This window comes from Mastomys coucha, unplaced genomic scaffold (genome assembly GCF_008632895.1).
Source record: "Mastomys coucha isolate ucsf_1 unplaced genomic scaffold, UCSF_Mcou_1 pScaffold21, whole genome shotgun sequence".
Classification (NCBI taxonomy): domain Eukaryota; kingdom Metazoa; phylum Chordata; class Mammalia; order Rodentia; family Muridae; genus Mastomys; species Mastomys coucha.
Window position 1 is genome coordinate 167376891 of NW_022196904.1, and position 27842 is coordinate 167404732.

At 43.4% G+C, this 27842-nt stretch overlaps 1 protein-coding gene, 1 non-coding gene and 1 pseudogene across 3 annotated transcripts in view; 2 read left to right on the plus strand and 1 right to left on the minus strand.

Annotated features, from left to right (window-relative positions):
• Pcgf5 (polycomb group ring finger 5) overlaps positions 1–27842 on the plus strand; it is a 108773-nt gene that overhangs the window by 35264 nt on the left and 45667 nt on the right. The window lies entirely within an intron of this gene.
• LOC116104245 lies at positions 4319–4422 on the minus strand. Its single transcript, XR_004123767.1, has one exon. It is a non-coding gene; the product is annotated as a U6 spliceosomal RNA (small nuclear RNA).
• On the plus strand, positions 25416–27714 carry LOC116103779 (annotated as a pseudogene).

The window sequence follows — 27842 nt, forward strand, 5'->3', positions numbered from 1 at the left end:
CTGCCTCCAAGTGCTGGGATTAAAGGCGTGCACCACCACTGCCTGGCAAAGATTTATTTATTTATTTAATGTATATGAGTACACACTGAAGCTGTATAGATCTTTGTCTGGTTGTTGGGAATTGAATTTTAAGAACTCTGCTTGCTCCAGTCAACCTTGCTGACTCAGGCCCAAGGATTTATTTATTATTATACATAAGTACACTATAGCTGTCTTCAGACACACCAGAAGAGGGCATCAGATCTTGTTACGGGTGGTTGTGAGCCACCATGTGGTTGCTGGGATTTGAACTCAGGATCTTCAGAAGAGCAGTCAGCGCTCTTACCCACTGAACCATCTTACCAGCCACAGTTTATATTTTTTTACTCCTAAAAGCTATTGAGAAAGTTTGTTTTCTGCCTTGTGACTTAAGTGACTTTAGCTAATAGAAGTTGTTAACTTACTGATCTTTGTAAGGTGCTCAATGCTGGTAAAAAGGAAAGTGGATGGGGAGAGATTCACCATGTACGTATATATAGCCCAGTGCTTACTATGGACGTCAAATCTGCGCATTTTGTACGGAAGGCTATGCTTTGCCACAAAGGTTGATGCACTTTGTGTTCACACGGGATTTTGCCAAAGGAAGGAAAACAGCAAGGAAGTATGTTGGTAGAAATTACTAGAAGCAATGCAGGGCAAGCAGTAGGTTTTCTGCAAGTATATGGCAGAAAGCAAGAAAGAAAACAAACAAGCCAAAAAACAAACAAACAAACAAACAAAAAACCAAACCAAAACAAAACCCAAAAACCAAACAAAAGGGCTTTTCCATCCATTTTGTGCGTCAGGTCAAGATGTCCACCTCTATATGATTTTACTGGCTTAGTTGAGTCTCTAGAGCATTGGTTCTCAAGTGGTGGTCTCGACCCCTTTCAGACCATCGGCAATATCAGATATTTACATTACAATTCATAACAGTAACAAAATTACAGTTATGAAGAATCAATGAAATAATTTTATGGTTGGGAGATCACCAGAGCGTGAAGAACTGTATCAGAGAGTCCCAGGGTTAGGAAGGCTAGGAACCACTGCTCTAGAGCATGCAGCTATCAAGATGAGCCTCCATGGGCTGGAGACATGGCTCAGTGATTAAGAGCGCTGACTGCTCTTCCAAAGGTCTTGAGTTCAAATCCCAGCAGCCACATGGTGGCTCACAACCATCCATAAGGAGATCTGATGCCCTCTTCTGGTGTGCCTGAAGACAGCAACAGTATACTTATGTATGATAATAAATAAATCTTTTTAAAAAAAATTCTTTAAAAACGATTGGCCCCGTATGGGAGAGTTTGGATCAGCCAGGGCTGTGTTGCATGTTTAAAATATTTAGAAAAATGATCCAGCCCTCAGGAGAGAGGTGGTGGTGGGCATCCTGTGGAGGCTGGATTGGGGTAGGGGTTGTATGTCCTTTCTGTGTTATCCTGGAACAGTTACATATGCTTGGGACATACTTAGGAAAATGTCCTTTTTGTCTAAGTTTCTGTTGGCCATTAAGTAGAACCTTGAATCTGAAAAAAAAAAAATCAAATGTTATGTGTAGATTGGTGACCTGTGAAAGATTTCTGTGTGATTCAGATCTTGCTCTGCTGTGTGAGAGCCTTTCCCTGGGGAGACAGGACACACAGATGCCTGCCTACTCCATAAAGGACCCCACCAGAGTCCAACTTAGTGAACAATGAGCTTTATTGGGGTTACTTACAGAAGCAGGGATGACTGAAAACAGCTGCCTCATCAAAAAAATAAAAAATAAAAGCTACACACAGAGAAACCCTGTCTCAAAAAAAAAAAATCTATGTTTAATTTGCAAACATTTCTGGCCTGTTTTTAAGCGCCCCCCCCCTTTTTTTTTTAAGCAATGCAGTCTGATCATGTAGTCAAGACAGGCTTTGAACTCAAGATTCGCTGCCTTTATCTCCGAGGTGTAGCCACCAAGCTAGCTACCCACACTTTACTCAGTGTATATTGTAACAAAGCTTGCAGTGGGAAAGAGGGCAAGCCATTAAGGTTAGCACAGATCAGTTCCAGTGCTGGCCGACTGAATTTACCCACTTTAACTTAGCTCAAACCGTTCAGACTTAAGGCTTTCATTAAAAAAAAAAAAATTAGTACTCTCATCTTTTGTTAGAAATTTTGGCTCCAAGGCTGGCAGGATTGCCCAGCGGGTAAAGGTACCTATACCCTGAACTTGATCCCAGCAACCATGATGCAAAGAGAGAATCAACTCTTGAAATTTTTTCTTGCCTGGCGGTGATGGTGCACGCCTTTAATCCCAACACTTGGGAAGCGGAGGCAGGCGGATTTCTGAGTTCGAGGCCAGCCTGATCTACAGACTGAGTTCCAGGACCAGCAGGGCTATACAGAGAAACCCTGTCTCGAAAAACAAAACAAACAAACAAACAAAAATCAGTGATACTGAATGAATCCTTCCCCCCACTACTAGTTCCACCCACCCTCCTTCCTTTCGCTCCTCTCCCCCAACCACTCTTCCTCCTTCCCCCCTCCCCCCACCTGTCCTCCCTCCTTTCGCCCCTCTCCCCCATCCACCCTCCCTCCTTTCCCCCCTCTCCCCACTTTCTCTTTCAATTCCATGCTGTTTTAACTGCCTTCTCCCTCTCTGGAACCAGTGGTGTACTCCAGCCAGTACAAGGAATGCCTTTTAGATACAGTGGGGCAAGTTTTCCTTGAGCTTCAGGTTTAAACTTCAACAATAAAATGTTAGAAATGGTGACGTTCCTAACATTCCAAATGTGTGAACTACGTATAGAGAAATCTATGAGCTGTCTAGTAAATTTGTAACTGTGTTGCATATATATGCAACAATTTTGGTGATTAAACTAGGTTTTGTGCATTCGGGGTTTGGCTGGAGCCCTTACTGTCCAGTGAGACTAGAGATACACAAGCTGTTATTTTTATAGCATCAGAACTACCCTTCCTGCTGGGTAGTGGTGGTGGTGCACGCCTTTAATCCCAGCACTTAGGAGGCAGAGGCAGGCAAATTTCTGAGTTCGAGATCAGCCTGGTCTACAGAGTGAGTTCCAGGACAGCCAGGGCTACATAGAGAAACCCTGTCTTGGAAAAACCAAAAACCAAAACAACACAAAAAAACCCAAACCAATAAAACTACCCTTTCTGCCTTCACTAGAATCTCTAAAGTGGTCATAGTCTTCACTTCTTTGATCCTCTGTGCTGTCATTAAGCTCAGATATTATGTACTGATAATGCTGACGATTTCCTAACTACTGGACATTTTAAATCTGTGATATGTTTAGTCTAACAAATATAAAACCAAAGTATGCCACACTTCCACACAGCAGCCATGGCGCTCTAGATCCATCACAAATATTCTGTGAGCAAAGTGTACCCATAGTCAGTATTCCAAATGGCAAGGCTGTACGCCAAAGTTTATTGATAAGTTAACTATTTGAGCCAAGCTCTAATCTCATTCTTCCCGTAGAAACAATGTTGTAAGTCACTATTTGGTCATCTTTAACTGACAGTTCACACACCTATATGATGGTTGGCTACCCATATCATGACCAAGATCCAAAGGGGTTCTAAGGGCGTGCTGCCCCCCCCCCCGTGCCTCCCCCCACCCTGCACCATGTGCTAGATTGTACTCGAGAGTCCCTAGTGGGGTGTTTATGCTTAACAGCACCTGGAGGACATGCTGTGCCAACACTCTGGCAACTACTACAAGATTAATAAGAAGTTAGCTTTTTAATCCCTGGGGTATAAAACAGCTTCTCTGATATCAAAGAATCTCTAGGTGTCTGGCTCCATGTGACCTTCACTACAAAGAGCCTTGACTAGACACTTCTAGAACAAGCATAACTTCCAAAGAGAACCTTGGGGGACAGGCGAAGGTTTAAAAAGCATCACAGAATAGGGGAGTGAGTGGAAGAAGGCATCTCTTGAGGTGACTGGTAGGTTGTGAGGGAAAGCCTTGTAGAGGCTTGCTCACTGGCTGAGGAAGCAGAGGAGGCTGGGTCCTTTCTTAGGGCTCCGCTGTGCCTGCCTCCAGAACAAGTGAAATGCTGGGTAGATGGGGAAGGGTGGGAGGCAGCAATCTAGGGGTCAGAACAAAGGACAGTGTGTCAGCAGGGAGCTAGGACTGTGACCTTTATCCCCCATTGTCTGTTTCAGCCACAAGACTCTATCTTCAGCCCCTTGCTCTGTGCTCATTTCCTCCCTGCCACTACCTACCTGCCCAGCTGAGTACCTTAACTCCTTCATGTCTTGTCCAAGTGTGCTCTGCCTAGAGTCTTCTAACCCCTCCCGCTTAAAAAGAAATATAGAACACTTTGAGGGTTCGTGCGTCATTCTTGCACAGGGGCCATGTCATCTCCTTTATACTGTTCCAGTTTTAGTATTTGTGTGGCTGAAGCAAGCGAGCACTAACCTCCCTTTTAAAAATACCACTCCGTTCCCCAAAGCTCCCCTCGGCTCTCCTTTCCTTTGTATTCAGCGGCTATTGCTACCCGATGTATATATTCCTTATTTTCTGTTTTCTTCCACCACACTGTAAATCCCACCTATCAGGGAGCCTGGCTCTCAGCTGTGTGTCCTGTGTTGAGGACAGAGAGTTTGGCTGGAAAGAACTTTGCCCCTTAGAGAAGTATTTACAAGAGGGATCCTTTCGGGCCTGTGGCTTGTATTCAATCACAAGATTGTGATTAGTAAGCCTAGGGGGATGGGCACCATTTGTCATCCTTTTGGTGTTGAACCTTTCACTTCTCTTCCAAGTTTTATTTTGACATACTCAAAGCCCATGGAAGAGTCACAAGAGCATTGCAAGGGAAGTCCGCATTCCCGCTATTCGCCATTTGCCCCCACACCATCATCTTTGCTGTACCTCTCTGTTCTGTGTATCCCCATATAATTCTCACAGCTGTTTACGTCAGTTAATTTTATCACCCAAGAGGGAGACTCCGTGCCATGTTCAGGGATTGTAACGTGGACCCGGCACAGCTCAGTGTGCACACCCTAGAAGCTGTGCCCACACAGCAAAACAGAGCAACAACATTTGAAGTCAGTGAGCCCATCAGGAATTACACATTGCACTTGACTGTCCCGTTCCTTAAGCTTTCTAGTTTGTATTTGTTTTTTATTGTTTTTTTTTCTAAAGCCTATGTCATTTGTTTCATTAAATGGCCCTTGCCAGGGCTTGCTTTATATCCCCTATTGTTCGAGTCCAGATAGACTCTCCACAGAAGTTATCGCACAGACAACAATGCAGCCTTGTAAATACCTGAGCTTAGGAGATATGTGATGAATCTTTACTAGTGCTGGCAGCTGTGAGCCGTTGGTTTGTCCCATTCCCTCACTAGCACATAGTACATAGTGAGTACTTTGTTTTGCAACATAAAATTTTGTTACATAGAACTATAGCATTTGACCAGACAAGTATTGTAAAACTACTTAAATATCCTGTTTCTCAACATCTTTTACCTGCTTGTGATCCCTAGAAATTATTGCCTGAAGTCACAGCATCAGTGGCTATTTTTAATGACCTTTTACGCCTTCGAGTAGTTGTCATGAAGAAGAGTCCCTTCTTTCCCAATCTGATTTGCTTGATTGCTTTTTATAAATATGATCTCAGGAATTATTTTTAGTGCGTTATCTTGCATTAATGGCATTCGCTTTAATGTTCCGATCATCCTAGCATTAGCCTAAGTTCTAGCTTCTGGAGAGAGAAGGCACTAATTCAAGAAGTAATGAGTATTTTTAGTCCACTTAGCATGCTTCCCGAGCTGTGACTGCACAGGCAGGAAGCAGCCACATTGGGCCTAGATTCCTCATCCCCATCCCATTGCCTGGTAATGATGATGGTCAGTGGCTGTATTAAAGTAGCAGCGCCCTGTGAATCTGTAAGGAGCTGGCTTTTTAAGAGTTAAAACATGTTCTATAAAAAAAAAAAAAAAAAAAAAATTACCCTTTAGGGCTGGAGAGATGGCTCCGTGGTAAAGAGGGCTTGCTACTTTTGCAGAAGACTTGGCTTTGGTGCTGAGCACCCACACAGCCGCTTAGCACCACCTGGAACTCCTGTTCCAGAGGCTCCGACACCATCTTCTGCCTCTACAGTACAACCCCACATGACACACAGGAGGTTTATGTATTTAAGAAATACACAAGAATGTAAAACTTGGGCCGCTTAGCATAGAAGAAGTTGCTCTTTTATTGACATGTGCCCTCTGATAGACGTAGTGGGAGAAGAGACACACTTCGGCCGAGTGTTGGAACCTGCTGGTGCGCAGAACGCTGTGTCCTATACACACACTTCCCCTTGCCAGTCCTCTCCTTTCAAAGACGTGCTTTCAACCGCTGTTTTCCTTGACCATGTGAAATAGCAGTAGTTTTAGCTCTGGTTGCTCATTGACTAAGGTCCTCCTTAGTCAAATGAAACTTCACTGATACCCAAACACAAGTTAGATGGGTTGAGCTTTCTGCACCAAAAATTAAATGGTTTTCCTGACCTGCAGGAGTGTGGTTTGGTCAAATAACTCCCTCAGTCCCCTTAGAAGTCATTTCTAGACAAGTTATTGTTAACACTCTGGCTCTTTGCAGTTTGTGTGGTGTTCGTAGTTTTACATTCATAAAAATCCCACACATAAATGGCATTTGTGTTGCTTCGTGTAGTGGCTATTCCTGGTTGTCAGCTTGACTATATCTGAAATGAACTACAATCCAGAATTGGAAGGCTCACCTGTGATCCTAATCTAGGGACTGAGAGATAGAAGTTTCTGACCTGGGTCTTGGCGTGGAGATCTTGAGGCATAGTGGCTATGAATCCCAGAAGATTAAGACAGGAAGATCTCTGGGTTCAAGGCCATCTGGGATTAAAGGCGTGGTGGCACACACCTTTAATCTGGGCCACACTTTCTGCTGGAGACCTATATAAGGACACTGGAAGAAGGAAGGTTTACTCTTTCTTCTTTGCCTGCTTGCCTTGTGGGACTGAACAACTGCTAGAGCCTTGGACTTCCATTCACAGCTGCTGCTGACCATTGTTGGGAGTTGGGCTACAAACTGTAAGTCATCAACAAATTCCTTTACTATATAGAGACTACCCATAAGTTCTGTGACTCTAGAGAACCCTGACTAATACACTTAGGAACCTTAGTTCTATTTACCCTTACTTCACCCTATTAAGGACGGAGGTTTTATTTATTTATTTTTTTTACAAGAGCATATCACAAGAACATTTGCACTCTCATGGACATAGAATGAAGTACGCATCACTCATGTCCCTCTGTGGGAGCCGCAAAAGATGATACTAGAAATAAAGGGCACCTGCTGATTTAAGTTCTGACCCTTTGGACACCACAGCCACAAATGGGCTTCAGAGTGAGTGGAATGGACTAGAGTGGGCGACTGTGTCAGCTCTATGTCAACAGAATCAGAACAGTTTTCCCAAATGAGTGCTCGAGTGTTTTGAGAGTTTGTTCCTTTTATTTTGTACTGTCTGACATTTGGATAGATAATGAATTAGACCTCTCTATTTAAAAAGGCTCAGTCAACTTCTGAAATAAATGACCTTTGACTCCACGTGGCTGTCGGCTCTCAGCTCTCCCTGACGGGTGTTAGACAACATTCTTCTTGTTGCAAAGAGTCTAGCTGTTGCCAGAGTGCCCTTCCGTACCAGAAGGCAATGTTCTGGTGACCTTGTCCCCTGGTCTCAACACATACCTACAAAGCCCACTGAACAGTGTCATCAGTTAAGGGGGGGGGGGATGCTGTATTTTCTTTCCCTCAGTGATGTTTAACAGAGTTTCTCTAAAGCTAACCTGCCACAGTGTTTAAGCCAGTGAGTATCTGTTAAGCCTTCTTAGTTGGAGGGTGACACCTGAAGATTTTGAGGATCTAGCTGTGTAGGTAGTCAGGTCTGGTGAGGGAGCATTGTCCCACAGAGGTTCCGTGTTCCATGTAGAAATACAGGCCGTGGAACCTGTGGTCTGTGCAAGCCACTGTCTAGGTATTTAAAGCTTGCCCGTGGCTGGATGCCAGGCCCTGTGGTGAACAGAAAGGCTACATCAGTGCCTCTAATGTGTGACACCTGCTACCAATTAGTTCACACCTGCTTTATGCTGTCCTGCACCCCCACCCCATTCTCTCTCCCATGAGCTATCCTTTAAAAAACATTGAAAGTCAGAAGTGTATCAGATTCTGACCTAGATCTTCAAGTCTCTTTATTATAGTTCTCAAAAAATGTAGATGAATTCTCTGGATAATAAATAAGGGATCAAGTTTTACCTATTTAAAGGTGGATAAATGTCATTTTTTTTCCTGACGCTGAAAACTTCTCAGATGTTTGACACAGAGAGTGGGGGCAGGGGCGAGAAGAGGAGGAGGATCTTAGCAGCATCCCTTCACAGAACCCAGTGTTTAACATGTACACGGGTCTGTGAAGTATTCGCTGACCGAAGACTCAAAACCAGAAAGAACAGCAGATAAATACATTTTATTTTCACTTCCAATCTCGTGAGGTTTTCCAATTGTAACTTTGATTCCAGCAGATCCAAATGCCTCGCTATGTCCCAGTGATGTTTGAGCACTGATTAGGCAGGCATTAGTTTCTTCCTGACTATACACACTAGTGCACACACTGACCTGCTAGGTCCAAATGCACAAATGTGTCCTTAGTACATACACTTAGTGAGAGGATTGATTGCTAGGTAGAAGTGGTACCTTTAATGTTTCCTGAAATACCTTGACGTTGTCCCTTAGAGTGTTGCTTTATGTCCGTGTACTGTGCTAGTTTAACGTACTCTCTTGCCATAGAACTTATTGCAAACTCAGCCAGCATTTATTGAATTTTGGGTTCGTCTGCAAAATTTATGCACCGACCTCTTCATGATGTCCTGTTATTTACCACCTTCCCTGATCCCAGTGAACAAGACCATCAGTGCTGATTCAAAGCTCCTTAAAGTGTGGAGTGCATGGGTCTCTCTCTAGCAGTCCTCCAATGGGAGACTCCTGTGAGGTAGAGGTCAAAGGAGCTCTTTTGGATGATTCAGAATTGCAGTTGGGCTAAATGGGTAGGGAAAAGAGGGGTGGGAGAGAGAACAGGAAGCAGGTGGGCAAAGGCTGATACTTTACACTCACTGTGTATTTAAATCACAAGCAAGGAATCATGGGAAGGGTGGAGCTAAGGTCTGACAGCCCCACCATAGGGCAGAAAGCCCTAGAATGGGGCAGAGAAGCACTAGGACAGGTCCACAACCCCACCTTCATCCTCGACGTCACGGGAAGTCTCAGAACCAAGGTATCCTCATTTACATGATTGTGTTTATCTCATGGACTTGCAGAAGTAATGAGAGCATTATTTCTGCCCGTTATTTGGCAGAGGAAATGGTGGGCACAGTCGTGCACAGCAGTTGAGCAGGGAAGAAGAGTGGAAGCCGCTTCAGGCATCAGTTGCCTGAAGTTTGGTGGGGTTGCTGTCCACCTGTGTGGTATTAAAGATGGCGTTTGAGAAGTCCTGCCCTGATACCTGGCTTCTGGACACAGGAAGGCACAGGGATGTACAAGAATACTGTGTTAGCAAGGCTGTTCTGTTTTCCTGCAGGGCACAGATTTGAACAGCAGTTGCATTTAGATCATTTGACTGTGGCTGTTGGTAGGTGTTCTTCAGTAGTCACAGAAGACCCTAATTCTGGTCACTGGGAGGAAGCTAGCACTGCATGTTTGTTTATTTTTTGTTAACAATATAAACATTTTATATTGTATACTTGGAAGCTCCTGTACTAACAGGGATGAGATAGAGAATTCATCTGAATAAATCTAAATAGAAAATAACTGTGACTATCCCTAGAAGAATGGCAGAACCTAATCTTAATGCATGCTTAATTCTGGTTAGAGAGTAAATAAGATAATGAGACATTGTCCCCTGTATGAAAACAAAAGCTCAAGTTTTTCTTCTTTTTTTAAATTAATTTTTCTAAGTTAGCATGCAAAGTAACAAGTTTTATCATTGGCGTTTTTATACAAACGTGTCATACTCTGTTGTAATTTGTTACACTTCCCCCAGTGACCCTTAGCTACCCACTGGTTCCTTCTTCGGTGTATAGGCTCCGCTTTTATGTTCATACTGTGTATGTATGCCATTATTCTCCCTTCCCCACCCCTTTAGGTCTCTTCCTCTCTTCTAATAGTCCCTCCTCTGGTTTCATGGCCTCTATATGCACACTGTGCAAACGTATGAATGTATACATATACACACATTTAAATTTAGGTTGTACATAGTAAAGAAAAAGCATGGTATTTTCCTTTATGAGTTGGACTCACTTCATTTAACATAATCTACAGTGTAGTTGGTCTTCTTGACTATCTTTGTCTCAGTCAGTGTTCTGTTGCTCAAGAGACTCCATGGCCACAGCAAGCCGTCTAGAAGAAAGCATTTCCCTGGGGCAGCTTGTCCCCTTCTGGAGGCTAGATCTTCACTTGTCTTGATTTGATGCAATCTCAGCTTGCAGCTCTTGGAATTGCTTCCTGTGGCTTCCGAGTCTTCTTCAGAAAAATCTTTGTCTATACCTGTGTCTTGGAGTGTTTTGCCTGTGGTTTCTCCCAGGGGATTCTGTTTGAGGTATTATGTTACGGTTTTTGATTTGTTTTAAATTTTTTTGTATACATGACTGTAAGTTTTACACTTTCACATGTGGGGTTGGAATCTAGTTTTGCCCCCATTATTTGTTTAAAAGACTGTCTAAAATGTATATTTTTTGACACTTTTGTCAAAAATTAGATGACTGTAGGTGTGTGTTTATTTCTGAGTCCCTTGTACTGTTAGTCTAAGTGTCTCTTTTGTGTCAGTTCATGTTGTTTGGTTAACCGTGCTTCTGTATTGTAATTTGAGATTGGTATTGTGATATTTTCAGCATTTCTTTTTTTTTAAAGATTTATTTTATGTATGTGAGTATACTGTAGCTGTCTTCAGACACACCAGAAGAGGGCATCAGATCCCGTTACAGATGGTTGTGAGCCACCATGTGGTTGCTGGGATTTGAACTCAGGACCTCTGGAAGAGCAGTCAGTGCTCTTACCCGCTGAGCCATCTCTCCAGACCCCTCAGCATTTCTTTTTTACTAAGGATTATTTTGTGGGTTTTTTTCTTCCACTTAGGATTTTAGGATTGGTTGTTGTTGTTGTTGTTGCTGTTGCTGCTGCTGCTGTTCTCCTCCTCCTCCTCCTCCTCCTCCTCCTCTTCCTCCTCCTTCTTCTTCTCCTTCTTCTCTTCCTCCTCCTCTTCCTCCTCCTCCTCCTCTTCCTCCTCCTTCTTCTTCTTCAGAGAATGGCTGTAGGATTTTGATGGGGACCACATTGAATCTGTAGATTATGTACAGTAATACATCATTGTAACTATTCTGCCCATTCATGAGCATGTGTGATATCTCTGTCTTCTAGTGTTCTCTTGCACGTTTCTTATCAGTGTTTTTCAATTCCCATTGTAGACTTTTGTCATTTCCTTGGTGTCTTAGCTTGGGTTTTATCGCTGTGAAGAGACACTAGAACCATGGCAACTCTTACAAAGGAAAACATTTAATTGGGGCTGGTTTACAGGTTCAGAGGTTCAGTCCATTATCATCATGGTGGGAAGCATGGTAGCATCCAGGCAGGCATGGTGCTGGAGAAGGAGCTGAGAGTTCCACATTTTCATCTTCAGGCAGCAGAAGGGGGCTGTGGGACATACTGAATGTATGTGACTACTTTTTGCCCATGTCTGAAGAGTCTGCCTGAGGCTAAGGTGAAGAGACTCAGATTAATTGCATTGACAAAGGAAGTCTCAGAAACACCCATCATAGACTTTGTTCTCTGGTTAAGTCTTATGAAGAGCATTTAAAACAAGAATAGCAAGCTGAGAAAGGAAAAATATAAAATATATGGTTTGAATGTTAATGGGGCACCAGGAAATGAAATGGAGCTGAGTCCTGTGTTCAAGGATATTAAATTGAATTAAGGGAATTGTAACCTTGGGGCAAGATCTCACCCAGCTAAATTCAAGTCCAGTCCAGGAGGCAAAGGCAAGCAGATCTCTTGAGTTCAAGGCCAACCTCTAACAGAGCAAGTTCTAGAAGAAGAAAAATTTAAAATCCAGACTTGGTGGACTACACCTTTATCCCAATGCTCAGAAGAAAGGCATGCAGATCTCTAAGTTCCAAGTCCATTTATGGAGCAAGTTCCAAGACAGCCAAGCCTAGACAGTGAAGGAGTTGGAAAACAGAAAGCTGGTGATAATGTCATAGAACAAGGGGACCAGGTCCAGCCCCAGCAAGCAGCAGAACTCGCCAGCTTTGACCACTTGTGGCTCTGGCTTTAAAGTCCAGAATAAAAGGGATTACTGAGACAATTGATGCTGGTTATCTGGAGCTAAGAAAGTAGCGGTGATTAAGAAGAGACCAGCATCACTGAGGTGAAATCTTCTGGGAAGAGTTTTCTGAGAGTGCAAAGAATCGTGTTACTTGGTAATGTGTAAGAGTCACCCAGGTGGTACTGGTTTTGAAGGCATGAAAGGGTCATGAAGAGCAGCTGAGGCTCGGCAACAGTGAGAGGCCATGAAAGGCCTTTGGTGAAGAGACAGCCTCAGTTACAGTTGGTAACCCAGGACTGACAGGGTCATGTAAAGGAGTTGAGGCTTGGCACCATGAAGAGAGCCTATGAGACGCTATTTGTGAAGCCTAGTTACAGCAGAAGACCCCAGTGTATTGTAGATGCCAGTACCATGGGATGATCACCAAGAATAGCCCCAACAATGGAGTAGATCAACCTGAACTTAGAGTGCTACAGAGAGAAGACCTGGAGAAGTGATGGCAGCCCTTTGGAGGATTCTAGAAGATCATGTGTGGATGCCAGACATTGGAACAAAAAGCTGTAACATTAAAGTAGCCTTGGAGGCCCCAAGATGTTCAGGATGCCAGAGCCTTGGGCTATCTGCTGAGGAAAGCTGCTCACGGAGTGGAACCAGCCCAGGAGAAAGAAGTTTGCTGCAGTCAACAAAGATGAAAAAGGAGTTGGAGATCTGAAAACTGCTTTGACATCAGACATGGAGATGCAGAGTTTGGAGTTTGTCCAGCTGGTTTCCTGTCTTGCTTTGGGGATTACAGTTAAGTGATTGGATGAATCTCAGAAGAGACTTTGAACTTTGGACTTTTAACATTGTTTCGACTGCTGACTATAAGGACTTTTGAAGTTGGACTAAATATTTTTTATTATGCTTCATTTAGGTATAACCCCACAGACTCATGTTTGGACTAGCCTATGGGGCCAGAGAGTAGAATGATGGTTTGTATATGTTCGGCCCACGGAGTAGCACTATTAGAGGGTATGGCCCTGTTGGAGTAGGTATGGCCTTCCTTTTAGCTTTGTTTTGTAATCTCTCTTGTTGTTTTTGTAATCTCTCTTGTTGTTGACTTCTAGTTTTATTCCACTATAATCTTAGAAGATACAAGAAATGAGGCTTTAGTTGGTAAGACCTGATTTGTGTTCTAGGGTTTGGTTTATATCGGGAAAGTTTCTCTAGTGGCTATTCCTGGTTGTCAACTTGACTGTATTTGGAATGAACTACAATTCAGAATTGGAAGGCTCACCAGTGATCCAAGTTTCTGACCTGGATCTTGGCATGGAGATCCTGTGGCATAGTGGCTATGAATCCCAGAAGATTAAGACAGGGAGATCTCTGAGTTAAGGCCATCTGGGATTAAAGGCGTGGTAGCACACACCTTTAATCTGGGCCACACCTTCTCCTGGAGAACTATATAAGGACATTGGAAGAAGGAAGATTTATTCTTTCTTCTTCGCCTGCTTGCCCTGTGGGACTGAGCAACTGCTAGATCCTTGGACTTCCATTCACAGCTGCTGCTGACCATTGTTGGGAGTTGGACTACAGACTGTAAGTCAAAAAAAATTCTCATATATATATATTTCCTTCCTATATAGAGACTACCCATAAGTTCTGTGACTCTAAGGAACCCTGACTACTACAGGGTCTATGAGGTGGAAGTATATCCTTTACCTGATAGGTGGGAGGAATATTCTATAGATACCTTGTTAATACATTTGGTCTAATGTATAGTTTGATTCTGATGTTTCTTTGTTAATTTTTAGCTTTGGTAACTAAAGATGGGAGTAAGTTATTATTGAAAATCACTCACTGTTTTAGTATCAGAGACTATTTTACCTTTTATGTATATTAATATTTGTTTTATAAAATTAGGAGCTTCAAAGTTTGATGCAAATATAATTGTTACAATCTGCTTCATGATTTTTCACTTATTAATGTGTAGTGGAGATATTTATATCTTCTGCCTAATTTTTGTTTCAAGTCTACTTTATCAACTATCAGAATAGTCAGTCACACCAGCTTAGCTTTTGGGGGTAGGCCTTCCATTCACTTGATAGAGTGGCTCAATCCTTAGACTCACTGCATGGATGTTCTTCACTAGTTAGATCTGTTTCTTAGAGACAATAGAAAGTTGGATCTGATTTTTGTTTGTTTGGCTGATGGTTTTGGCTTTTCAAAACAGGATTTGTTTTTGTAGCCCTGGCTCTCCTGGAACTAGATCTGTAGACTAGGCTGACCTAGAACTCAGAGAGATTTCCCTTCCTCTGCCTAAAGGCCTGACAACCACTGCCCAGTGGATCTAGTTTTTTTGTTTTTTTGTTTTTTGTTGTTGTTGTTGTTGTTGTTGTTGTTGTTTTGAGACAGGGTTTCTCTGTGTAGCCCTAGCTGTCCTGGAACTCACTCTGTTGACCAGGCTGGCTGGACCTCAGAAATCTGCCTGCCTCTGCCTCCCAAGTGCTGGGATTAAAGGCTTGCGCCACCACCATCCGGTTTGGATCTATTTTTTTGTTTGTCTTTTTCTTTTTGACACAATCTTGTACACAATGTTGTACAGATCTGCCTGTCCTGGAACTCTTATGTAGACAGGCCTAGAAACCACAGGGATCTGCTTGCCCCTGCTCCCGGTACTGGGATTAAAGGCGTGTACCACATTCCCAACTCTAGTTATTTAAATCTAATCAGCCCGTCCGCCCCTCTTCGTTAGTGATGCGTGGATACTAGTGATTAAATTATTATTGAAAGATGTTTACTAATTCCTGTGGGTTTATTGTTTTTGGTAGTAGTGGTGGAGGTTGGTTACTGTTATTTCCTTCTCTGATAAAATGTCAGGGATTTTTCTGCCTTCTTCTGTATTGGGCATAATAGGTTCCTTGTAGAATCCCGTTCATCTATTTATCTTGAAAATTTATCATTTCCTGTGTTCTCTTTGGTTGTACTACTCCTTTAAATATCTTGTTGATCATGCACTGCCTTAGTTTGGGTTTATCTTGGAATATTCATCAATTTTAATAGAAGGCTTTGCTGGATATAATAGAGTTGTTTGGCAAGTATTTATTTTCATAAAACTTAAAGTGTGTTGTTCCTCTATTTCTGATCTTTAGGGTTTCTCTCAAGGTACGCTGTCACTCTGTGTTTGCTTTTATGAATGAGTTGGGCTTTTCGTGTGTGTGTGTGTGTGTGTGTGTGTGTGTGTGTGTGTGTGTGTTTGAGACAGGGTCTCACCATCAAGCATGGCTAGCCTGGAGCTCACTGTTTGACCAAGATGACCTTGAACTCAGAGACTAGCCTGCCTTTGTCTTTCCTGGGTGCTGGGATTAAAGGCATGTGCCACCACACCTGGCTGCTATGCACTCTTGGCGTCTTGAATATAATGTGTCATGACAGGGTTCTGTTTGGTCATGTCTCTTTGAGGTTCTAAATGCCTCCTCTGCTTTCTTTAGGTTTTAGAAATTTTCAGCTGTAATTTTGTCAAATTGATTTGCCAAGTCTCTAGGGTTTGTTGCAGCTCTATGCTGTACATTTTTAAAAATTTTTATTTAAAATTTATTTATTTATTTATTTATTTTAAGCTCCAGATTTTATTCCCCTCCTGGTCCACCCTCCGACTGTTCCACATCCCATTCCTCCTCCTCACCCCCCCCCATCTCCACGGGGATGACCCCAGCCCCTCCTCCAACCCCCAGACCTCTAAACTCCCTGGGGCCTCTAGTCTTTTTAGGGTTAGGTACATCTCCAACTGAACCCAGACCCAGCTGTATATGTGTTGGGGGCCTCATATCAGCTGGTGTATGCTGCCTGGTTGATGGTCCAGTGTCTGAGAGATCTCGGGGGTCCAGGTTTATTGAGACTGGTGGTCCACCTACAGGGTTGCCCTCCTCCTCAGCTTCTTCCAGCTTTCCCTCAACCACAGGTGTCAGCAGCTTCTGTGCATTGGTTAGGTGCAAGTTAGGTCTTTCAGAGTGCAGTCATGTTAGGTCCCTCAGGTCAACAAGCTGAGGCCCAGCGAGGACGCCTCAGTCCTACTTGGGAGGGAGAAGAAAGCAATCACAAGGGTGAAAGGAGGGATGGACCTGGGAGAGAAAGGATGATGTGGGGAGAGGGGACCATGATCTGGGATTGGGTGGGGGAAAATGACTGAACCCCTGAGGGCCAGTAGAAAGAATGGAAACAGACAACCTAGGGAGGTAGGAAGTTGGGAGGACCCTCCAGAATGCACCAGACACCTGGGAGGTGAGAGACTTAAAGGGAGGGACCTTAGATGAAATGCCCTACATTGAGCAGAGGGAACTTGCAGAGCCCACCTCCAGCAGGAAGACAGGGCATCAAGTGAGGAATAGGTTGCCGTCCCACAGTCAAAACTCTGACCCATAATTGTTCCTGTCTGAAAGAACTGCAGGGATGGAAATGGAGAGGAGCCTGAGGAAAGAAAGTCCAGCGACAGGCCCAAAGTGGGGTCCAGCTCAAGGGGAGGCCCCCAAGACCTGAGGCTATGCTGTCCCTTTTAAAGTCTGGTCTTTTGATTATATTCCAGAGTTCTTATACTGTGTAGTCATGCTCACTTACTATTGAACTTATGCTTACATGTAGCATATTCATCGCTGATATCCTTCCTTCTGTTTGGTCTATTGGGGATGTTTTCCGCCGTTTTTAATTTGGTTCGTTAAGAGTTTTTACTTCTAGCATTTCCTACTTGTTTCACAGTCTGTATTCCCTCTGCACTCGTCCTCCCCATTGGTGACTTTCTCATGTATCCTGCCATCTTTCCCATCCATTTCGCCGATGTCTTCATCTGTGTTGTTGCCTTTCTACTCCATGTCCTAGGCTGAATTCATCCCATGCATTTGTTCCTGTTCTTTTTCACCTCATCTACAGTAAGCCAGGGATTCTTTACCCAGCACTCTTCTTATTTCAGTCTGGGGTTGGGTTTAGTAGTTGAGGAGTTGTGAACTTCGGGAGAAGTAGCATGGCTTTGCCTCCCACGTTCCTGTGTTGTGGTATTGCATCTGTTGGTTTGAATCACTTTTCTGGTCTATGTGGAGGGTCTTCACTCAGAGCCAACACTCAGGCTGAATCTCTCATCCCATTCAGAACAGAGAACACAAACTGCTTTGACAGCAACACCACCAAACTACAAGACAGAGAAATGCACTTGATAGTGCCTGGAGAGGCCTTAGAAAGTCAAATGCCTGCCTTACAAGCTCCGGGGACCTAAGGGCAGATCCCTAGATGGTGCTCACGGGTACCTGTAATCCTGGTGCTGGTGGGGGAATAGAGACAGGCCGTCTCTGGAGTCCCTGACCAGCCAGCCGGTCTAGTCAATAGATAAGCACCAGGCTCTGTGAGAGAGCCGGTCCCTAAAGATAAGGTAGAGAGTGAGCAAAAAAGATACTCAGTGTTGACCTCTGGCCTCCAAATACATGTGCACACCTGTACATACATGTACACATAAGCACACAAACATGCACAAAGAAATATACTTAGAATTTCTCCCCAATGATCATAAAAACAGGAAGCAGTAGAACTACTGATGCTGTGAAGTTAAAAAGTTATTTAGAGGGGGCTGCAAAGATGGCTTAGTGGTTAAGAGCACTGACTGCTCTTCCAGAGGATCCAATTTTCATTCTCTTCACACACCTGGAAGCTTACAACATACGTTCTCTTCCAGGGAATCGAATGCTCTCTTCTGGCCTCCATAGGTACCAGGTACACATATGGTACACAGACATACATATAAGCAAAACCCTCATATACATAATAAAAAAATCTTTAGAGCAAGCATAAAAATAGTAAATTATTTTGAATATTAGATTTCATGTCTGGCATAAGGAGTTTCCTTACTTAGAACTTAAGTGTTCTCAAGAGTCAAGACTCAAAAATTCTAGGAGCTTCTTTTATAGCCTTCCAAGTACACCATTGGTTTTCTGGTATCAGTAAAGCTGTTCATCTTGATATTTCTGTGCTTTGTAATGTAGAAATATGAGCCAGTTAAAAGTGTGATCATTGGAGCTGGAGAGATGGCTCAGTGGTTAAGAGCACCAACTGCTCTTCCAAAGGTCCTGAGTTCAAATCCCAGCAACCACATGGTGGCTTACAACCGTCTGTAATGAGATCTGATGCCCTCTTCTGGGGTGTCTGAAGACAGCTACAGTGTACTTACATATAATACATAAATAAATCTTTTTTAAAAAAAGTGTGATCATTGATGGTGAATAGCTATAATATTGGTACTTGGAGCCCGAGGCAGGATGATTGCTTGTTTCAGGCCAGCCTTGGCTGTGTAGTGAGCTTGTTCTCAGTATAGAAAACATCGTGAAACCTTGTCTCAACAGAGAATAGAAAAATAAATGTCTCTGTAATGCTTGAGGAAGTACATCTGTTTTTTAAGGTGTTGTCTTTAAACTATACTATGCATGTGTAAATATGTATGAAGCAACTGCGGTAACTATTTAGGCTGTCTGCAATGCAAATGAGTTCCATGCCAGATAGAAGTATTTGATTGATACAAAATCTGGAATTGACTGCAATAGGTGATTTTACAGAAAAGCAGTCTGTTTTATAGTCACTAATACGAACAGAGGACACCTGCACCCATGTCCTCTTTTGTCTTCTCCAGATGTAGGCCACATGAAACCAGCCTTCAGTCTTCTGCCAACCAGTCCATTCTAACTTGTTATATCTTTAAAGAACTTATTTCTACTGAAAGTTAAGACTCGAAGGTTTTGAAATTGCTTTGGAGAGCACAGTTCCCCACAACTGACATTTGAAATAAATCTGTGTAATATTTAACATATAATATTTAACAGATGATATGGCTTATTAAAGCTGTAGTGTTGTAGATTAGTTAATAACTTTATATAAAGTTCATATAAAGTTTATAAACCAAGAAGAAAAACATGACATATTTATATACGTGTCAAGGATGTATATTACAAGTTCTACTTGCTTGGCTTGTTAATGACTAGTTGGTTGCTGCATGCTGTCAAATGTGAGCTTCATGTTTGTAAATATCAGTATTTATGGACCTCATGTCTGTGCTTCTAAATTCTGTTTCTAATTTTACAGAAAGTGTTTCCTTCTAGTAGTGGAAATGAATTGCTTCACTTAAAACTTAAGACTTACTCTTACCTCTCACCTTCCTTTTCCCTCTCCCTTCTCCTCTCTCTCCACGTGGCCATGTACGACCTCTACTTTTCTACCTTTTTTCTCTCTCTTTCTGCTTTCTACAATAAAGCTCTAAAACCGAAAAACAAACAAACAAACAAAAAACCCTTAAGACTTCCTCCGTAAGGAGGATCAAAGAATTAAGGAGACACGCTAAGGGATGTGAAGACCTACCAAGTCCCAGTGACCTTTCCCTAGCACCTAGTGATGCCCAACATTTGTTTAGCATTCGAGGAAGTGACATCATTGTAAATGCAAATCAGGAGCAACAGCTCCTAACCACACTTGCTTTTCAAAGGATAAGAGTATGTGTATTTACTTTCCTTTGAATTTGGGGAGCATACGGTAAATTAAAACTGGCTGTATTGAAATGATCTGATAACAAAGCTACTCATGACCCACCAAGGATAGAGGTAATCCATGGGCCTTCCTCTTGGTGACTCTGTGCAATGTGCCTTGAGACTGCACATTGTAGTCATCCTCAAAAGCTAGGCGCCAGGAGTGCTGTACATCTCCAGCTGAAGTCTGGCTGAGAGTCACAAACTCTCAGAGCAGACCTCCTACGCGCCAGCTAATCGAGACAGATCTAGCTCCGCAGCTGCAGTGCCCTTATTTTCAAAGGTTCCCTACCTGGTTGCAGCTGCCTCTTTTCAAAGGTGAAGAGATTGTGGGCTATCTCTATCTTTGCCTCCAGGGTCTCTTCTCAGCCAGGGTCTGGCTGCTGCAGCCAGCCGCCCTGAGGCCACAGCTACCACAAAAGGCACACCAGCTTGAGTAGATAGCTTACAGTTCTCTCTTAGGTCATCACCCAAGAATCCCAGACAAAATGGAGGAACGGATCCTCTAAACATCAATCACTAGGGCTTCTGGGTATTTTGAAATGAGTGGTGAGAGGCCAAGATCCTTAACAAATAGGACAGAAAGTTTCTGATTAAGGTTTGTTGTCACTTTCTTGAAAGTCAGGGAAATAAAATCTTGAATCTGTGTGAAGCTGGATGTATGTGTATATCCATTTCTTAATTTCACCTGTGATAACCAGTTTAAGCCAAGTTTATAAACATATTACTCATTTGCCCATAAGTAGTAATCTTAGCTTTAAATTCCTGGCGGGTGGGAAGCAGACATCTTGCAGCTCAGCTAGCTTTTCCTTCTGGCGTACTAAAGGGGAGCAAAGTGTATGAAGAAATCTGTTTCTAAGCATTTGTTTGTGCAAGGGGCTTTAAATAAATGTCCCATTATTGTTGTGTCTCCATAGCAAGGAACAGTACAGATGTGGGAATTTTAAGTTAATTCAAAGCATGTTTGTATGTTTGTTGAACATGTATTGTAGTCAGTGGAACCATAGCGTGAACCCACATAATTCAGAAAGCTCCTATGTGATGTGCACTTCCTCCTATTGGGGCCATTTAATGGATGAGAAAACTGAGGCACGCCTGGCTATTTGGCCTGGAACAGAAACCCAGGAGCAACTGTATCATGATCTGAACGTAGGCAACCTTGTCCGCAAAAGTGGGCGCTGTTCCTTTCATTGTTTACTCATGGATCCGTTCTGAATGGATAAGAATAAGAATCTGTTGCGCTGGGCGGTGGTGGCACACGCCTTTATTCCCAGCACTTGGGAGGCAGAGGCAGGCGGATTTCTGAGTTCAAGACCAGCCTGGTCTACAGAGTGAGTTCCAGGACAGTCAGAGCTATACAGAGAAACCCTGTCTCGAAAAAAACAAACAAACAAAAAAAGAATATGTTGCATTTTAGGCTCCACCGTAGGGATCAGCACGGGTGGCATATGTATATATTCATTGTTAGATGTGTACAACCCTGCCCTTGTGCAGTTTATGCCCATCTGGCCACTGTCGGGCCATGTGGCCAACTTACATTTCCATGTGCTACCTTTCTTAAGATGCTTTGACGCTGGTGCTCTTCATTTGGCTTTTTGTCAAGAAGATGTTATAGATTTCCTATTAGGACAGACTGTCTGTAGGTGGATAAGATAATTCTTCCCAACAGAGGTAACTATTCAAGACAGATTGTCTTTCTCTCCTCTTGAACTATGAAGAGGAAGTTACCGTGGTCCCAAGGTTCATGATTCTGAAATCCAAGAGTTAGCTCATGTCTGCCTGCTTTAAATTAGACCCCTGTCTCTGGCATTCTAAAACCAAGACAGGAGAAAAGAAATGTCTGAGGTAGTCAGTCGTTATATCCTTGAATACCTGAAAACATCAAATTGTTTTTACCTGGCGGTTTTTTTAAGAGTAATTTTCTTTCTCCTCCCTCCTCCCCTCCATCTGCACTTCAAGGTCCAAGATGGGATTATAAGAGGAGGGAGAAGAGCTTTCCACTCTTAGGGCCTTCCCTTCTCCTCCTCCTCCTCCTCTCCTTCCTCCTCTTGGCTGCTTGGGAGCCGGGCCATCAACACTGCTTACCTGACAGTCCACTGCTGACTCTGGACTCCTCCCTGAAGGCTTGCCTCCTCCTTGAGCCTTTCCTCCTTTGGACTTAGGAATCTCTGCTAATCCTGGCAGATGTGAGATAGATAGCTAAAGTGAAGGCTCATTAACTCCCCATATGGAAAATCTGTATTTTATTGGGAGGAAGAAAAAAGAAACCAACTCTTGTTACTCCCTCGGTAGAGGGAAGTAAGTAAATTCTTTGTGTTGACCTAGTTATTAAAACTTTTATAGACACTGGTGTCCTGGTAGAATCTTTATGATTCTCCATCTTAGTTTTAAAACTTGAGTATGCTGCAGAGCAAGAGAAGGGAGTGCCTCCTGACCATTGCCTCCTTTCATGGATCATCTCAATTAGATTAGTTGTAACAATATGTAAAGAGAACCTTGCTGAACGTTATGGTTAAGACGATGGCATAGCTGGGGGTGTAGCTCAGTAGCTGTACACTTGCCTAGCATAGTAAGTCCCCCCTCTCCCCCGGGTTTGATCCCAAATGCCCCCTCCCCACCAAAGGAAGAAGTAACCTCCATTCTCATAGGAAGAGAACAAGCTGAGGGAATTGGCTTATCCTACCAAAAACACAGGATCTTGAGCCTGCAACATGGCTCATCAAGAAAAAGTGCTTGCTGTGCAAGCTCAATGTCATGGGTTTGATCCCAGAACCCATGGTAAAAGGAGAGAACCGACCTCCGCACTTTGAGGTCATTACTGTAGAGGTGTGTGAGGGTTCACCCCAGCACAGGTGCTCACACAGGCCGGTGTGTGCACTAAATAAGCTTAAGCTTTTAAAATAGAATGTAAATGAAAATAAAACTGGTCTCTTGGTACTAGGTATGCTATTTAATTCTTTTTTTTTTTTTTTTTTTGGTTTTTCGAGACAGGGTTTCTCTGTGTAGCCGTGGCTGTCCTGGAACTCACTCTGTAGACCAGGCTGGCCTTGAACTCAGAAATCTACCTGCCTCTGCCTCCCAAGTTCTGGGATTAAAGGCATGCGCCACCACTGCCTGGCCTTGCTGTTTAATTCTTATCCACAGCAATTGATAAAAGTAAAAACTTTCCCTGGTATTTATCTTTCTGGTATTTGGTTGTTGATGTCACTGGAGTTTCAGAGTGTCTTCTCACTTAGAATAAATACTGTGCCTGGAGATTTAGGTAATTATTCTTGCTTTCTACCTTTAAATTTCCTATCCATTCATCACCCCAGGACTTCAATCTAACCTCCTGCAGATTTGAAATGTCACAGTCCTGATGACTGCAGAAATTCAGTTTTCCTTATAGTTTGATAGTATTTCAGTTGTATTCTTTGTGTGTGTGTGTGTGTTCATGTTTGTGAGGGGAGTGTTTTGCTTGTGTGTGTATTTGTGCATCACATGCCTGCAGTGCCTGTGGAGGCTAGAAGAGGGTATAGCATCCCCTAGGTCTAGATGGAATTCAAACTGGGAATGGAACACAGGTCCACTGGTAGAGCTCTCAGCCTCTGAGCTACCTCTCCAGCCCCTCAGTTCTGTTTGTCAGTCTTCAAGAATTACTGGAACTTACCCCATCCAGCCATTAACACTAGGTTTGTCATCCACACCCACCTCTCTTTCCAAAGAAGGGAGGAAAATGTTGACTTTTCATGTTAGCACAATACATTTAGAGTGTTTTAACATATCGGGCTAGGAAGATGGGCCAGCAGTAAAAGTATCTGGCACAAAAGTGTGAGGACTTGATTTTGGGTCACCAGCACCAATATAACAGCTCAGTTTTGTTAGGGCAGTGAGGACAGAGACAGGTGGATCCCCAGAGCTCACTGTGTAGCCGACTGGTGTGACTCGGGTTCAAGAGTGTCTCGAAAGATAAGGTGAGGAAGGATGGAGGCACACGAATGAGATGCCGTCCTGTCTCCACACTGACGTCCGTACACATACACGCGCACAAGAAAAGCAAGCTTGTTTGCTGCTCCAGAGTCTTAGTATTGTTCCTGCAGCTGCTATTCCCCAGCTAGGTCCTCCTCTCTGGCTTTCCCATTTGCCCCTCAGATCCATAGCCTTTGGGGTTGTATCTTGCAACCTTTCTAACAGGCAGGGTGGGCACATGGGATTGACCTCTTGACCCCTGCGTACTGCTGCTGCTTTTTCCTATCATTTGCTTGTGTTCTGTTTAACACTGTTAACAAACTTGATATATCTCTATATAGCTCTTTCCTGTGGCTAAGTCTCCACTCCCTGGTGTGATTTTAATTAACAGTCCTGGAAGTCAGGGATTATATCTCTATCACATTCTGTGAAGATTCACCCTAGAACAAGATCAAAAATAAAATAAAATAGGAGATCTGTCTTCAAATGTAACTATCTGGGTTGTTTGTTTGTTTAATAAGCACTTCTTTGTTTGCTACACTGGGGATGCGAAGTCAGGACAAATAAAGTTTGTCACGTTCTAGTTCAGACTACTAAATAAATTGGACCCGCTAAGTCAGGGGAATGGGTGACTTGAAAGAATAAGATCCCTGTGATTAATCAATTGTGGTGCTTGGGGCAGAGAAGATGGCTCAGCAGGGAAAGTACTTGCCAAGCAGTGTGAGGACCAGAGTTTGGATCCTGTCTGCACATAAGTTCTGGGTAGGATGTCAGCCCACCCACTTGTAAGGCCAGTACTCAGGAGACCCGGACAGATCCTAGAGCTATCTGTATCAGCAAGCTCTAAGTTCTGTTAGAGACATGCCACAATGGATAGAGTGGAAAGTGGTTAAGGAACATACCTGACATCCGCCTTAGGCCCGCACATGCACACACATACTTGCACATGTGCAGCCACACAGGTGAGAACACCATGCACACAGACACATGCGAAAAAAACCAATGTGTTGTCATGTATATGTGTGGTCTGCATCTATAGAGAAAAGGCTGGGAGCTTTGAGGTGTCTAGAAGATGCCATTTGAAAGCAGTGGAGACTTAGAAAGTACAAAAGGATTGTTCCAATCCTTTAACAGGAGTCGGCAGGATTGACAGGATTGGATTAGGATATCAGATTGTAAGGAGACCGACAATTGAGCTAGCCAGAGGTCAAGGACATCCATTAAAGCTTGGGTCCTGGAAGTCATGAGGGACTACGGAGGTGACAGGGATCTGGGATGGCCTCATATCGAGTGTTTTTAACAGGGCTCTTTTAAAACAAGGGGGCAAGATGTGGCATACTGTAGCTAGGAGTCCTGTGGCTCTGCTGGGTGAGGATAGGGTGACAGCTCTGAGCAGAACTGATTTGTAGTCTGCTGATTATGAAGAGAAGAGATGATAGTGGCCTGGGCAAGCAGGGGTAGGGATTCGGGAGATGTTGGCAAACTCCTTGGCAGTTCCTAGGTTGTGGAATTTGGAAGTGGTCAGAAGGAGAGAGAGAGAGAGAGAGAGAGAGAGAGAGAGAGAGAGAGAGAGAGAGAGAGAGAGAGACTGTGCCTTCAGTCAGTTATCTATCCCCATCTCCCCCACCCCTGCAACTCCTCCATCACCAATTTAAGGCAGTCATGGACTTTGAGCTATAATATTTATGGTTGTAACATAAAGACACTTGGGCCCAATAGAATATTTACACTAAATTTAATAATTTTCTACAATCTAGGTTACAGAAGACAGGTTCTATGTTAAAGGTGCCCTGTTAAAAGACAATACCAGATATTTCGAGGTTGCCGGAGTTAAGAGACTGTGGCCAAAATGCCAGAGGGAGATATTGAGTCCTTCTCTAACCCTTTGGCTCCAGATGACCACGATGTGGATGATCTTCATTCCTTCTACCAATCAAACCTTACCAATGAAGACTTCAGGAAACTTCTTATGACCCCAAGAGCTGTACCTCCTTCTGCACCACCTTCTGAGTCAAGTCACCATGAGATGCCAAGAAAGTACAATGAGGATGAAGACCCAGCTGCACAAAGAAGGAAAAAGAAAAGTTATTATGCCAAGCTTCGCCAGCAAGAGATTGAGAGAGCGCGAGAACTCGCAGAAAAATACCGGGACCGTGCCAAGGAACGGCGAGATGGTGGGAGCAAAGGCTATGAGGAAACTGAGCTGATGAGTACCACAGCCAGCTACAGGGCCGTGGGTCCCACTGCTGAGGCGGACAAATCAGCAGCAGAGAAGAGAAGACAATTGATTCAGGAGTCTAAGTTCTTGGGTGGTGATATAGAACACACCCATTTGGTGAAAGGTTTGGATTTTGCATTGCTTCAAAAGGTGCGTACTGAGATTGCCAGAAAAGGGAAGGAGGAAGAGGAGCTTCTGAGAAAGCCCCCAAAGGAAACCAAGAAAGATGAGGATCCTGGGAACGACAAAATGGAATTTAAAACACGCCTTGGCCGAAATGTGTATCAGGTGCTTTTCAAGAGTAAATCGTATGAGCGGAATGAGCTGTTCTTACCAGGACGTATGGCCTATGTAGTAGACCTGGCTGATGAGTTCCCAGACACAGATATCCCCACCACTCTCATACGCAGCAAGGCTGATTGCCCTACCGTGGAGGCCCGGACTACACCGACTACAGATAACATTGTTATTAGCAAACTCACCCAGATTTTCTCTTACCTGAGGCAGGGGACCCAAAACAAGAAGCGCAAGAAGGATAAAGGAAAACTGGAAAAAAAGAAAATTCCTGAGGCTGACATGAACATTTTTGAAGACATTGGGGATTATGTTCCTTCCACAGCCAAGACACCTTGGGACAAGGAGCGTGAGAGATACCAGGGACGTGATCGGGAATGGGAACGAGACAGGGAACGAGAGGAGGAAAAGAAAAGGCATGGCTACTTTGAGAAGCCAAAAGTGGATGATGAGCCCATGGATGTTGACAGAGGACCTGGATCTGCAAAGGAGTTGATCAAGTCCATCAATGAAAAATTTGCTGGGTCTGCTGGTTGGGAAGGCACTGAATCGTTGAAGAAGCCAGAAGATAAGAGGCAGCTGGGTGATTTCTTTGGCATGTCTAACAGTTATGCAGAATGCTATCCAGCCACGATGGATGACATGGCAGCAGATAGTGATGAAGAGGTAGATTATAGCAAAATGGACCCGGGTAACAAGAAGGGTCCCTTAGGCCGCTGGGACTTTGATACTCAGGAGGAACATAGCGAGTATATGAACAACAAGGAGGCCTTGCCGAAGGCTGCATTCCAGTATGGCATCAAGATGTCTGAAGGACGGAAAGCCAGACGATTTAAAGAAACCAACAAGAAGGCAGAGCTTGATCAACAGTGGAAGAAAATAAGTGCCATCATCAAGAAGAGGAAGAAGATGGAAGCAGATGGGGTTGAAGTGAAAAGGCCAAAGTATTATCTCTAGTTCCGACTGTCACCACATAGCTGTTCTTGGTTGCTTGTTTCTACAATTCCTCAGAAGGTCGCAAACTGGTGTTTGTTTGTGAACGTTTATAAATGTTTATTGTATAACTATAGATCTGTGTCCCAAATGCTAAGATTAATGGCAGTGCAACACCATGTCCAGCATGCTCCATTAAAGGTAGTTACATCAGTGAAAAGAGCATTGTTTAATTCTCTGGGGGGACTATATCACCCCATTTTCATGTAAGTTATATGATTAAAATGAGTGGTGGAGATGGCTGCCGTTTTTAGGTCTCTCCCTCTTCTCCATCCGTTTTCTTTTGGAGGTGCAGTTCATAAGTTATTCTGTTTACTGTATATCCCACAACTTAATGTACTTGAGAATTTCTAAAAGGTATCAATAAAACTGAAGTGATGCTGTTTCAACCCAAATCAGCTGTGATTTTTTGGATTTGTACTTTTGGGAGGGAGTGTGGTCTTGTGTCTGTAAAATGAAGTCAAAACTTCATGTCTCAGTGCTATATACTTAGAATACACATTCACCAGGAATGCATTGATCT